This window comes from Manis javanica, chromosome X, assembly GCF_040802235.1.
Source record: "Manis javanica isolate MJ-LG chromosome X, MJ_LKY, whole genome shotgun sequence".
Classification (NCBI taxonomy): domain Eukaryota; kingdom Metazoa; phylum Chordata; class Mammalia; order Pholidota; family Manidae; genus Manis; species Manis javanica.
Window position 1 is genome coordinate 97,201,312 of NC_133174.1, and position 16,117 is coordinate 97,217,428.

Sequence of the window (16,117 nt, forward strand, 5' to 3'; positions counted from 1 at the left end):
GGCCCTAGGATCCATTACCCCCAAAATAGGGGGCTTTATCTGTGTTTCTTTTACCCTGCTTAAGGTCTTTGTTACTAGAAATGAAAAAAAAAAAATCCCTCAATGCATTTAAAACATCTTCAGAGACGTTATTTTGCTGTTCTCTATGTTTAGTGAAGATGATTTCAATACAAGGTTTAGAGCCACATCACCCTTTATCTCTGTTATTTTTTATTCTTGCTTGTGATAAAAGTAATTGCCGACTTGACAAGGAGGTAGCAGGAAGGGCATTATGATAGCAGGTAAACCCACAATGAGAGAGTCACGTCCCTCTTCCTGAAGTATATAGGCTGCAATTATATATACTCATTAGTGAAGCATTAGGAAATTGTAAAATGAGGTATAGATTTTCATAAAGACAGATTCTCTGCAAGCAGTATTGCCACAGAGTGAATAACAATACAACGTGCTGAGCAAATTTGAATCTCAGATAAACAATGCATGATATTTTTAGCTTAACATATCTAAAATATTTGATGAGATGTACTCATGACTAAAGAGTTATCCACTGTTTAAAGTACAAATTTAATCTCCCATCCTGTATTTCGGGCGGTCACCCTATCTGCAATTAGTGAGGTAACGAATTTTCCATATTGGGAAGATGCTAAACCTGACTAGGCCATAATTGGGTCTAGCTTATACCAATCAAATTTTATTGACCAATGAGCATAGCCTAGGACGAGAAACAAGCTGAAGGCGCGTTTCTAGCCGGCTCCTAACTGCCGAAAGGCATCTCCGTCACTCGTAAGAGGGAAAGTAAAAATATAATTGACTGGTTAAGATAAAAATCCTTCCTCTCTTGGCAATAGTTGATGATACCGGGTGAATGAACTGATACTTAATAAAGACTTGAGCTGATTTTTACCGCTTGCCTAGTGTAAGTCCTAGTAGGTCGACGAAAGGCAGGTGCCGATCCACACTTCAGTTTCTGAGGAGATTGATGGGCGTAAATCTATTTATAGAGGGTTAAAGCAATACACGCAAAACCTTTTTGTGACATTTGCCGTCTACAGAGGAATACTGGAGCCAAATTAAGAAAAACTTCACGTAAGGTACACCAGGTCAGGACAGACACCAATGTCTGAGGAGAATTTTCCCGAAACTAAACCTAGAAGATGGAGAAATCATTACAGATAAAATTAAAACTACTTGATGCTGAAAATCTGCCTGTTCTTGGTAATTGTATCAAGCTAGAAATACGTAATTAAAGTTTAGCTATATTCCTCACAGAGAAAAATAATGTCTTGAATGTGTGACTGGATTTTTGCTTCTTTGTTTCTTTTTATTTACCTTTTGTTTTTCTATGGTTTCTTAGAAAAATTCCCTCGGAAAACTACTGATCTTAGGAATTTCACAAAATCTCCTCGAAAGTTAGCTTTTAAAATTCCTGTAATAATTCCAGCAGGAAAAAAATGAGAACGGGAAGAAAATTACTTTGCTCTACCCTGAATCTCTTTATATATATGATGATATTGCTATACCAAAAACTGCTTGGCCAAGACAATGTTCTTTAAAATATTTTTAAACATGTGGCTGTAAGTGGTGTGGGTGGGTGAATGATTGCCTTTATTGTTCCCTAAATTTAGAAAATTAAATCTAATTTAAAACTCAATTTGTATAAGATGAAATATATGGACGAGTCAAATTATAAAGTTGGTAATTGTTTAGTTTGTCTAAAGGTTTCCTTAAAACCAGTTAAAATACTTATAGCTAAAATTCTCAAATGCAGATATAAGTAAGCCTCTACAGCTTGCTTGTGAGGTGTTTGTTTGGTTCTCTCTTTAACGTCTATATAGATAGGCTGTTTCTTTTTAGACCACTAGCTATTTTGAATGACTTTCACATTTTTCCTGAGGCATTATACTCATACTGTAAGAAACAGAAGTGCTAATAATTGCTAAATTTTATGGTTGATAAAGAGAAGTGCTAGCGAGTAGAAATTAAAACAAATGTAGCTGACTTGAGGACACTGTAGTGTGAAGAAAATTTTCATCACTGCTCTCACTACAATGTGAGAAGCTTACCAAGAAAGGTGAAATAGTTTCTCTTCTATTTTAGTATGTCCTGTTAAGCAAGTCTTTCTACTTAGAACACATGTATTTTTTAGTTTCTATAACAGATATATTTAGATATTTTAGGAGATTTGTGAAATAAAGATATCTTGCGGTTCTTATGTTTCTTGAGGCAGATTTTTAATTTTCTTCTGTTGGCATTGGAGTGAGTATCATTAGAATGAGTTTCCCAATGAACTCAACCAATTGCAAGGTAAAAGGTTTGAGAAGACGACAAAGAGAAAACTCTTCCCTTACGGATGAAGAAGTACTGTGGTCTCTGGACCTAAAATATCATTTTCCTCTCCCATTGTCTATGACACTTGAAATTACAAGTATTACAGTGTTATCTCTATTTATATTAAAAGAGTAATATTCAACCCAGGGAGGGTGGGAGTGGATGGGCAATGCCATATCAGAATCTCAACGCACAGGTGAAAAAGAGAGAAGAGAGTAACAAGTTTATTAAAAGAGCATATGCATAATGGTTGCTAATTGAAACAATTGTTTTGGAATAACTGACTAATTATTTCAGAAAATAAAAGTAGAGCCTAACCTCACACCATTTATGCACTAACTGCCAGTGAACTAAAGACAACTTTAAACATAAAATCAAATATAGGGACATGTAGAATAATATTTATATACTCTAGATAGAGGAGACCTTCTTAGACAAGAATTCTAAAAGCTATAAAGGAAAATGCTTGATATAAAACTTTATCTGTGAGGCAAAAAGCAGAATCATGGACGTCAAAAGAAAAGCGAATTTGGGAAGTTGAGTGCAACACAAAACAACGTGTTTTCATTCTAAATAGCTATAATAAATATTCAAAAGGCACCTACAAGTTATTATCGATAAAAAAACCAATCTTATGTCAAATGGGTGGAAATATAAACAAGCAATTCGTAGGAGAGGGAATGAAGATAATAAACACCAAAAATTCTAAACTGCTCTAATAATAAACAGGAAAATTAAAACAACAGTAAAACAACTTTTTTCTCCATTATATTGATAAAAAATGTCAAATAACTGGTAGAAGAAGTTGGACTCGAGCAAAATTACATGAGTTTAAATAATAGCTCCATCACTTGCTAGATGTGTGATCTTAGGCCAGTTAAACTTATTCCTGATTCTATTTCTTCACTTATATATATGGAGGAGGTTATGTTCCCACATTGCAGAACTACTTTGTAATTGATTATGCCAAACTGTGTGCCATAGTTTCTGGCATTATAAGTCCTAAATAAATTTTAACTATAGTGATTCTTGTATTGTTATAATTATTGGTAACAATGTTACTAGTACATATATTAGTCAACATTTTGGGGAAATAATCCAGCAGTGTTTCTGAGACTATAAACTCACATCCCCTTTGAGTCTCATTCTGGAGAGTTTACCTGAAGAAGTGTTATCTCCATGGAAGAGACTTGACTAAGGTATTTATTTCCATGTAGCTGAAGTGCCTTTGAGATCTATCAACAGGGAATTGAGGCAATAATATGATGTAGTGGCAGTGGAAAATGACCAAGCTACTGAAAAGGATAAGGTAGATTTATGTGTACGTACATGAAAGAATATTCTCAATGTTTTGTTAAGAAGTGAATAAACCCAGTGTTAATAACATATATAGTATGATCACACATTTGCATAAAACAAAATCAAGTATCTACATGTATATGCTTGTATAAGGAAAAGAAAAGGTATGAAAGCAAAGGTGTCAAGTTATTGACAATAGTTATCTTGGGGGATGGATGATAGGATTAAAGGGAACCTGTTGACTTCACTTTAGGCATTTTGGGCTTTTTAGGACTTGAGAGTCAGCTCTGTGAGAGCAGGACCTGATACATCTTATTCACTGCTGTATATCCAATGCCCAGAAATAAATATTTGTAGGTGAAGAAGGAAACAAAGTTTAAATTGTCATAAGGGTATACAGAACCTCTGTAATACAAATTGTATCTTAGTGTTTTATAAGACATTTAGTACCATAAAACATATGTTACTATTGTAGTCATAGCTCTGGCAATAACTTTGACCTGTTAATGAATTCTGAGCCTGATACTACATGTCCCAAACATCCTGTCTTACCTTCTTCAGAGGGGAAAAATACTATCTGATAAGCATAGTCTTGTATACCAATCATCTGATAAATGAGCAACAATTACAGCCAGCAGAATCAAATTTTAAGTTCATTCTTAATTAAAATTGGAACAGTGGAATTTTGTCAGATTAAAGACGGCGGTGTGAGAGGAGAGACAGAGGTTTCCTCCTAAAACTGGATACAATTAGAAAATATAGTTGGCACAACTAATCCAGAGAGAGAAACAGGTAAAAGGATGGCTCCACACAGCAAACACCTGGAGAAAAGAGTAGACCTCACTGAACGGGGTAATGTACCAAAGCTGTGGCTCGGTGGGACCCAAACCCTTTCCCCACCACAGCTAACCGGTGGGAGGAAGAGAAACTGAGCAGGGAGGGAGTGGAAGCCTGGGACTGCTGAATATCTAGCTCCTGAGATTTCCTCTGGGAGCACAAACCTACATTTCATGGTGCTTTCATTGTACTCCCATGATTATGGGGTTGGAAAGCTGGGACAGGCAGAGTTCCTGGGGAGACTGGGACTCCAGTTGCTTCTGGAAAGCAGAGATCCATACCCGGCTGCTCTGGGACAAAAGCTTATACCTGTGTGATTGGCCCACTGGATCAGGCAGTGGAGGCAGGCATAGCAGCTGGGAGGCAGGGCTCTTTCTTACCTGCAGGCACAAATAACACACCCCTGAAATCCCTGACATTGCTTAAGGGGCTGAGCAGCTCCAGAGAGTATAGCTTCTGGACACTAGAGGGAGCCATATACAAATATAAAATGCCAAAGGAACCTGGTTCAAAGTAAAATTATTAATACAACTCCTGAGAAAGATATAAATGACATGGACCTCATAACTCTCCTGTAAGGGAGTTCAAAATAAAAATCATTAACATGCTAATGAAGGTAGAGAAAGACATCCAAGCACTCAGGAATGAATTCAGGTCGGAGATCCAATCATTGAAGAGCATGATGGAGGATATTAAAAGCAGGTTGGATACAGTGGAGGAGACAATAAATGAAAAAGAAACTAGAGAAGAGGAATACAAAGAAGCTGAGGCAAAAAGAGTAAAAGGGATCTCTAAGAATGAAAGAATATTGAAAGAGCTGTGTGACCAATCCAAATGGAACAATATTCGCATTATAAGGATACCAGAAGAAGAAGAGAGAGAGAAAGGGATAGAAAGTGTCTTTGAGGAAGTAGTTGCTGAAAGCTTCCTCAATCTGGGGAAGGAGACAGTCTCTCAGGCCATGGAGATCCACAGATCTCCCAACACGAGGGACCCAAGGAAGACAACACCAAGACATATAGTAATTAAAATGGGAAAGATCAAGATAAGGACAGACTGTTAAAAGCAGCCAGATGGAGAAATAAGATCACATACAAAGGAAAGCCCATCAGGCTAATAAGAGACTTCTCAGCAGAAAACTTACAGGACAGAAGAGAGTGGCATGATATATTTAATGCCATGAAGCAGAAGGGCATGGGACCAAGATTACTTTATCTGTCAAGATTATCATTTAAATTTGAAGGAGGGATTAAACAAATTCCAGATTACCAAAAGCGGAGAGAATTTACCTCCCACCAACCATCTCTGCAGTCTATTTTGGAGGGACTGCTATAGATGGAAGTGTTCCTAGGGTTGGATAGCTGTCACCAGAGGTAGTAAAACCATGGTAGGGAAGGTGGAGCAGCTGATTGCGAGGCAAATGCAAAATTAAATTGACTAAACCCAAAATCAATCAAGGGAAAGACAAAAAGTACAGAATTTCATACCTAATATATAAAGAATGAAGGAGGAAGAAAAAGGAGGAGAAATAAAAAAGAACCTTTAGATTATGTTTGTAACAGCATACTAAGAGAGTTAGGTTAGACTCTTAGATAGTAAGGAAAGTAACCTGGAACCTTTGGTAACCACAAATCTAAAGCCTGAAATGGCAATAAGTACATACCTATCAATACTCACCCGAAATGTAAATGAACTGAATGCACCAATCAAGAGACATGGAGTCACCGAATGGATAAAAGAACAAGACCCATCTATATGCTACTTACAAGAGACTCACCTCAAACCCAAAGACATGCACACACTAAAAGTCAAAGGGTGGAAAAAGATATTTCATGCAAACAATAGGGAGAAAAAAGCAGGTGTTGCAGTACTAGTATCAGAGAAAATAGACTTCAAAACAAAGGAAGTAACAAGAGATAAAGAGGGACATTACATAATGATAAAGGGTTCAGTCCAACAAGAGGATATAACCATTATAAATATATATGTATGCACCCAACACAGGAGCAACAGTATATGTGAAACAAATACTAACAGAACTAAAGGAGGAAATAGAATTAAATGCATTCAGTTTAGGAGACTTCAACACACCACCCACTCAAAAGGACAGATCCACCAGACAGAAAATAAGTAAGGACACAGAGGCACTGAACAACACACTAGAACAGATGGACCTAATAGACATCTATAGAACTCTACACCCAAAAGCAACAGGATACACATTCTTCTCAAGTGCACATGGAACATTCTCCAGAATACACCACATACGAGGCCACAAAAAGAGCCTCAGTAAATTAAAAAGATTGAAATTCTACCAACCAACTTTTCAGACCACAAAGGTATAAAACTAGAAATAAATTGTACAAAGAAAGCAAAAGGGCCCACAAACACATGGAGGCTTAACAACATGCTCCTAAATAATCAGTGGATCAATGGCCAAACTAAAATAGAGATCAAACAATATATGGAAACAAATGACAACAACAACACAAAGCCCCTACTTCTGTGGGACGCAGCAAAAGCAGTCTTAAGATGAAAGCATATACCAATCCAGGCATATTTAAGGAAGGAAGAACAATCCCAAATGAATAATTGAACAGCACAATTATCAAAATTGGAAAAAGAAGAATAAATGAGGCCTAAAGTCAGCAGAAGGAAGGACATAATAAGGATCAGAGAAGAAATAAATAAAATTGAGAAGACTAAAACAGCAGAAAAAATTAATGAAACCATGAGCAGGTTGTTTGAGATAATAAACAAAATAGAGAAGCCTCTAGCCAGACTTATTAAGAGAAAAAGACAATCAACACACAATAGAATCAGAAACAATAAAGGAAACAACACGACGGACCCCACAGAAATACAAAGAATTAATAGAGAATACTATGAAAACCTATATGCCAACAAGCTGTAAAACCTAGGAGAAATGGAAAACTTCCTAGAAAAATACAACCTTCCAAGACGGACCAAGGAAGAAACACAAAATCTAAACCAACCAATTGCCAGCAAAGAAATTGAAGCGGTAATCAAAAAACTACCCAAGAACAAAACCCCCAGGCCAGATTGATTTACCTCGGAATTTTATGAGACATACAGAGAAGATATAATACCCATTCTCCTTAAATTTTTCCAGAAAATAGAAGAGGAGGGAATACTCCCAAACTCACTCAATGAAGCCAACATCACCCTAATACCAAAACCAGGCAATGACCCCACCAAAAAAGAAAATTACAGACCAATATCCCTGATGAATGTAGATGCAAAAATACTCAACAAAATATTAGCAAACCGAATTCAAAAGTACATCAAAAGGATCATACACCATGACCAAGAGGCATTCATCCCAGGGATGCAAGGATGGTACAACATTCGAAAATCCATCAACATCATCCACCACATCAACAAAAAGAAAGACAAAAACCACATGATCATCTCCATAGATGCTGAAAAAGCATTCGACAAAATTCAACATCCATTCATGATAAAAACTCTCAACCAAATGGGTATAGAGGGCAAGTACCTCAACATAATAAAGGCCATATATGATAAACCCACAGCCAACATCATACTGAACAGTGAGAAACTGAAAGCTTTTCCTCTGAGATCGGGAACAAGATAGGGATGCCCACTCTACCCACTGTTATTCAATATAGTACTGGAGGTCCTAGCCATGGCAATAAGACAAAACAAAGAAATACAAGGAATTCAAATTGGTAAAGAAGAAGTTAAACTGTCACTATTTGCAGATGACATGATATTGTACATAAAAAACCCTAAGGACTCCACTCCAAAACTACTAGAACTGATATTGGAATACAGCAAAGATGCAGGATACAAAATTAACACACAGAAATCTGTGGCTTTCCTATCCACTAACAATGAACTAATAGAAAGAGAAATCAGGAAAAGAATTCCATTCACAATTGCATCAAAAAGCATAAAATACCTAGGAATAAACCTAACCAAAGAAATGAAAGACCTATACCCTGAAAACTATAAGACATTCTTAAGAGAGATTAAAGAGGACACTAGCAAATGGAAATTCATACCATGCTCCTGGCTAGGAAGTATTAATATCGTCAAAATGGCCATCCTGCCCAATGCAATATATAGATTTGATGCAATCCCTATGAAATTACCAACAGCATTCTTTAACAAACTGGAACAAATAGTTCAAAAATTCATATGAAAACAGCAAAGACCCCGAAAAGCCAAAGCAATCCAGAGAAGGAAGAATAAAGTGGGGGGATCTCACTCCCCAATTTCAAGCTCTACTACAAAGCCACAGTAATCAAGACAGTTTGGTACTGGCACAAGAAAAGAGCCACAGACCAGTGGAACAGAATAGAGACTCCAGACAGTAACCCAAACATATATGGCCAATTAATATATGATAAAGGCGCCATGGACATACAATGGGGAAATGACAGTCTCTTCAAAAGATGGTGCTGGCAAAGCTGGACAGCTACATGTAAGAGAATGAAACTGGATCACTGTGTAACCCCATACACAAAAGTAATTTCAAAATGGATCAAAGACCTGAATGTAAGTCCTGAAACCATAAAACTCTTAGAAAAAAACATAGGCAAAAATCTCTTGACATAAACATGAGCAACTTCTTCATGAAGATATCTCTCCTTGCAAGGGAAACAAAAGCAAAAATCAACAAGTGGAACTATATCAAGCTGAAAAGCTTCTGTACAGCAAAGGACACCATCAATAGAACAAAAAGGTACCCTACAGTATGGGATAATATATTCATAAATGACAGATCTGATAAAGGGTTGACATCCAAAATATATAAAGAGCTCATGCACCTCAACAAACAAAAAGGAAGTAATCCAATTAAAAAATGGGCAGAGTTGCTGAACAGACAGTTCTCCAAAGAAGAAATTCAGATGGCCAACAGACACATGAAAAGATGCTCCACATCGCTAGTCATCAGAGAAATGCAAATTAAAACCACAATGACATATCACCTCACACCAGTGAGGATTGCCACCAGCCAAAAGACAAACAACAACAAATATTGGCGAGGTTGTGGAGAAAGGGGAACCCTCCTACACTGCTGGTGGGAATGTAAATTAGTTCAACCATTGTGGAAAGCAGTATTCAGTTTCCTCAGAAAGCTCAAAGTATAAATACCATTTGACCCAGGAATTCCACTTCCAGGAATTTACCCTAAGAATGCAGCAGCCCAGTTTGAAAAAGACAGATGCACCCCCATATTTATTGCAGCACTATTTACAATAGCCAAGATATGGAAGCAACCTAAGTGTCCATCAGTAGATGAATGGATAAAGATGTGGTACATATACACAATGGAATATTATTCAACCATGAGAGGAAAACAAATCCTACCATTTGCAACAACATGGATGGAGCTAGAGGGTATTATGCTCAGTGAAATAAGCCAGGCAGAGAAAGACAAGTACCAAATGATTTCACTCATATGTGGAGTATAAGAACAAAGAAAAACTGAAGGAACAAAGCAGCAGCAGAATCACAGACCCCAAGAGTGGAGTAACAGTTACCAAAGGGAAAGGGACTGGGGAGGATGGGTTTGAAGGGAGGGATAAGGGTGGGGAAAAAGAAAGGGGGCCTTACGATTAGCATGTATAATGTGGGGGGGTCATACGGAGAGATGTGCAACACAGAGAAGACAAGTAGTGATTCTCTAGCATCTTATTATGATGATGGACAGTGACTGTAATTGGGTTTGTGGGACGGGGGCCTTGGTGAATGGGGGAGTCTAGTAAACATAATGTTCTTCATTTAATTGTAGATTAATGATAACAAAATGAATTTAAAAAATTGAAACAGGGCAAGTGGGTCAGTGACCCTTGTTTTCTTTTTCCATTTTAACAATCACCTATAGCTTATGCATTCTGTGGTAACACTTCCTACCAATGGAAGGGCTTAGGCCATTGCATTTGGGGCATTGGAGTTACCAAATGTTTTCATACCTATTTTCTCATTTGCACCTCATACAAATTCTGTCATTTACTCCACTTTATAAAAGAGAGAACTGAAATTCCAAAAAGTTATTTGCACATTACATTTTTCAAAGAAATGGTCATTTATTCTAAGTCATCAAATTGGTATTTTATGAACATTAAGTGTTGTGAATAATATGTGCTTATTATCATTTTAATGTCCATAGAATCTTTATTGATGACCCTTCTTTCATGTCTTACACTAGTAATTTATGTCTTCTATCTTTTTTCTTATTTAACCTGGCTAGAGATTTATCAATTTTATTGGTCTTCTCAAGAACAGTCTTTTTTTTTTATTGATTTTCTTTATTGAATTCCCATTTCAAATTCATTGATGTCTTCCTTAATTTTTATTAATTTTTCCTTCTGTGTTGCTTTTTTTAAAATTTAACATATGCTTCTTTTTCTAGTTTCCTGAAGTGGAAACTTAGGTTATTGATTTTAGATCTTTCACCTTTTCTAATATATACATTTAGTGCTGGAGATTCTGTCTATGCGCAGCTGTCACTGCATGCCACAAAATTTTGGTAAGTTATGTTTTCATTTGATTTAGTTAAAAATATTTTTAAACTCCTCCTGAGACTTGTTCTTTGACCCACCTGTTATTTAGAATGGTGTTGTTTAATCTCAATATATTTTTGGGCTTTCAAGCTACCTTTCTTTTATTGATTTCTAGTTTAATTCCACTGTGGTTTGAGGGGATGCATTGTATGATTTCTATTCTCTTCAATTTGTTCGGGTGTATTTTATGGCTCAGATTGTGATCCACTTTGGTGACATTCTATGTGAGCTTGTGAACAATACGTATCTGCTGTTGCTAGTTGAAAGTCTATACGTGTTAATTAGATCCAGTTGACTGATGGAATTGTTCAAATGTCTTTACTGATTTTCTGCCTACTGGAGCTGTCAATCATGAATATGGGAGGTTTCAAGGCTTAAGCTATAATAGTGGATTCATCTGTTTTCATTGCAGTTCTGTCAGGTTTTGCCTCATGAATTTTGGTGATCTGTTGTTAGACACATAGGCATTAAGGTTTGTTATAGCCTATCAGTGAATTGACTCCCTGATAATTATGCAATGCCCCTCTTTAGCCCTGATAATTTTCCTTGTTCTGAAGTCTGCTGTCTGAAATTAGTATAAGCAACTTTCTTTTGATTAGTGTTAGCATATCTGTTCCCTTTACTTTTAAGCCATATGTTTTTATATTTAAAGTGGGTTTCTTATAAACAAAATAGATTTGGGTCTTGTTTTTTGCTCCATTCTAACAGTCTCTATCTATCTTTTGATATTTTAAGACCACTGACATTTAAAGTGATTACTGAGGGTTGGATTAATATCCACCATTTTAAAATTGTTTTCTATTCATTGTTCTTGTTTTTGTTCTTTTTTTTGGTTTTCAACTCCTTTCCTGTCTTCTTTACTTTTATTGAGTATTTTACATCATTCCTTTGTATCTGCACTCAGCATGCTAGTTATCTTTCCTTCTTTTTCTTTACATTTTTTAGTTACCTCAAGGCTACCCTTGAGTTTGCAATATCCATTGACAGCTAATCAAAGTCCTTTTTCATATACAGTACACTTCTTGGTTAGTGCAAGTACTTTATAGAAAGTATTCTTAATTCCTCCCACCAGTCCTTTATGCCATTTCTGTCATTCATTTTGCATATCCATAAACCATAATTACTAAATCATTTGTTGCTGCGCTTATTTTGAGCAAACTGCTATCTGTTAGACCAATTAAGTACAAGGAATATAAATATTTTATTTCACTTTATTATTTTCTAATGCTCTTCATTTCCTTATATTTGAGTTTCTAACCTCCACTATTTTCCTTCTTCATGAATAATTTATTTTAACATTATTTGGAAGGCAGGTCCACTGGTGACAAATTCTCTCTTTTGTTCTTGTCTGAAAAAGTCTATTTCCCTTTTATTTTGAAGGAAAATTTTTGTGGATACAAAATTCTAGGTTGGTGGAGTTTTTTTCTCTTTTTTTGCCAACATTTTAAATGATACTGTCCACTTTTTCCTTGATTGCACAGTTTCTGAAAATAACTCCATTGTAATTCTTATCCTTGCTTTTCTGTAAGTAAGGCTTTCCCCCAACCCTGGCTTCCTTAAGGATTGTCCCTTTGTCTTTTATTTTCTCCAGTTTGAATATAATATGCCTGGATGTTAACATTCTTGGTTATTTATCCTGCTTAGGGTTATATGAACTTATTGGATCTGTGGCTTCATATATATTTTTAATTTTGGAAACTTCTAGTATTATTGCTTCCAGTGTTTCTGTCTGCTGGCCCTCCTTTCCTCTTCCCTTCTCTGTTTCCCTTTTCCTTCCTCCTTTCCCCCCTTCCTTCCTTTCGTGCATTCACCTATTTCAGGCATTCCCACTATGCCCACTTTAAAACTTTTTCAATTGTCTTTTGAGATTCTGTTCTGCCTTCTTCATTCTTCTCTTCTCTTTGCATTTCAGTTTTGGAAGTTTTTATTTAAGTTTATTCAAGCTCACGGATTCTATCCTTGGCTGTGGTCTCGTCTGTTGATCAGTCATCGAGGCATTCTTCATATCTGTTATGGTGTCTTTGATTTCTGGCATTTCCTCTTGATTATTTCTTAGAGCTTCTAACAGTCTTATGTTACCTGTCTGTTTCTTGACTTTGGTCCACCTTTTCCATTAGAGCCCTTAGCATATTAATCATGGTTGTTTAAAAACCTAGTATGATAAATCACTGCAATATTTGAATATGGTTCTCATGTTTGCTATGTCTCTTCAAACTGATTTTTTTTTTTACTGTATCTTGTAATTTTTTGTTGAAAGCTGAGTATGGTAGGTATACTGGGTAAAAATAACTTGGGTAAATAACTATTTAGTGTGAGGTTTTATGTTTATCTGGCTAGAGGTTAGTCTTTGCACTGTTTGCTCTAGCAGTTGGTGTCAGAGACTAAAACTTCCTCGGATATTCTTGATTTTGTTTCTCTTATTGTTGAGTTTCTCAAAAGATTTCTTTTCAAATAATGTCTGAAACATGCAGTTCTTTCAACTGTATTCTTATGTTATTATACAGGAGCCTTACTGATGTACTAAGATATGGGGAAAGGAGGAGGAAAATGGTGGAAGCATTTTATTATCCTACGAGTAGGTATCAGTTTTTTTGTGAACTTGCGCCCCTGAGCTGTGACCTTCATAGGTGCTTCTTAGTCACAAATGCCCCCCTTAGGTGAGATGGGAAGGCTAGAGGGGACTGGAATTGAGTATCTCCCTTCTCCCATACTAAAGGCTGGAATGCAGTGGAGTCATGTATTTCCCTCCTTTGGATTGGTTTGGCTCTGTAAAACCCCAGCAGATTAGGCGTTTATAAAATAATTTCCCTTTAGGACAGGCTTTGTCAAGAACAGAATGCTCTGGGTGTGTTTCAAAAGTGGTACACTTTCCCTCTCTCTGAAGGAAGCAGGAGAGGATTTTTCTCTGATCTTCACTATGAGAACCTGGTAGGACCCCTAGAGGTAAACTAACATATGTGTGGGATCCTCTACAGGTTTTAACTCAGACTTGTCCACACTAAGCCCCCAACACTGTCTCAGTTACAGCTTATATTTTCCTGCCTTGGTACTGGTTCTCGTGGATGTTTGTGCTCCTCAGGTTCTGCTCCTGTGAGTTGTGATTCTCTGTACTGACATCTCTTGCATTCCAGTTTTGGAGGCCGTGATTTGTCCTGTGACATCAATTCCATGATGGATCTAAGAAGAGGTGTTGATTTTCAGGTTTTTCTGCTTGTTTCTTGTGGGAATGGAAGTGACAGCTTTAGCCTAAGCATTTTCTACGCTGGGCTGGAAACCAAAACTAATTGTGTTTGTTTTGTTTTCTGGTGTGAGCCATTTCTTTGGTTTTGCTTAAGTAACCTATGTACCAACAACACCTGACAATTATTGTCTCCAAAGCAACATATCATTTTTCTTCATGATTTTAATAAAATCAGTGTGTATACGCAATACATGAGTACATGTTCGTGTGCTTTTCTCCCAGTGCTACAGAGGCACAGAGGTTCCTTTTCATCCCTTCTAACTCCCTTTCCCCTCTGTTATGTAATCCCTGTTAACATTTTGCTGTGTAGCCTTCCAGACATTTTTACACCTTTATCTATGACCTATATCTCCATTACTATATTCATATATCTATTTAAATTTATATTGTATGAAGATGTATACAACAGTCTTTAATAATTTAACCTTTCTAATTTTGGACACTGTTTTCTTCCTAATGTTGCTTATTTGTGGTTTTATCTTTCTTGTTCTTGATCAGACTCGAGAATAGGTAATTTCATTTTTTTTTTGTATCATTAATCTACAATTACATGAGGAACATTATGTTTAGTAGACCCACCTTCACCAAGTCCCCCCCACATACCCCATTAGTCACTGTCCATCAGCGTAGTAAGATGCTGTAAAATCACTACTTCTCTGTGTTGCACAGCCCTCCCTGTGCCTGCCCCACATTATACATGCTAATCGTAAGGCCCCCTTTTTTCTTGCCCCCCCTTCTCCCTCCCTTCCTACCCATCCTCCCCAGTCCCTTTCCCTTTGGTATCTGTTAGTCCATTCTTGGGTTCTGTGATTCTACTGCTGTTTGTTCCTGCAGTTTTTCCTTTGTTCTTATGTGCCACATATGAGTGAAATCACTTGGTACTTGTCTTTCTCCACCTTGCTAATTTCACTGAGCATAATACCCTCCAGCTCCACCCATGTTGTTGCAAATGGTAGGATTTGTTTTCTTCTTATGGCTGAATAATATTCCATTGTGTATATGTACCACATCTTCTTTATCCATTCATCTACTGATGGACACTTAGGTTGCTTCCATTTCTTGGCTCTTGTAAATGATGCTGCAGTAAACATAGGGGTGCATATGTCTTTCTCAAACTGGGCTCCTGCATTCTTAGGGTAAATTCCTAGGAGTGGAATTGCTGGGTTAAATGGTATTTCTACTTTGAGTTTTTTGAGGAACCTCCATACTGCTTTCCACAATGGTTGAACTAGTTTACATTCCCACCAGAAGTGTAGGAGGGTTCCCCTTTCTCCACATCCTCCCCAACATTTATTGTTGTTTGTCTTTTGGATGTTGGACATCCTAACTGGACATTGCTAATCATCAGAGAAATGAAAGTTAAAACGGCAAAAGCAGTTTTAACAGGGATGTTTTTAATGATACAGTCCTACAACAAGAAATAAGAAAAACATCATGCAATCTAACCTTACATGTAAAGGAACTAGAAAAAGAATAAACCAAGTTAAAAGATGGTAAAGGGAAGGAAATGCTCAAAATCAAAGCAGAAATAAATGAAACAGAAATTTAAAAAAAGAAAATTAAAAAGATGAATGAAACTAAAAGCCAGTTCTCTGAAATAAAGACATGATAAATTATTAGCCAGACTCATAGGAAAAAAAGAGTTCAGAAATGAAATCAGAAATGAAAGTGAAATTACAACCAACACCACAAAAATACAAAGGGTTCTGAAAAATTCTATGCACTAATAACAAACTACCAGAAAAACTAAAGCAATCTTGAGAAAAAAACAACAAAGCTGGAGATGTTACATTCCCATATTTCAAACTATACTACAAAACAATAGGAATCAAAATAGTATGGTACTGGCACAAAA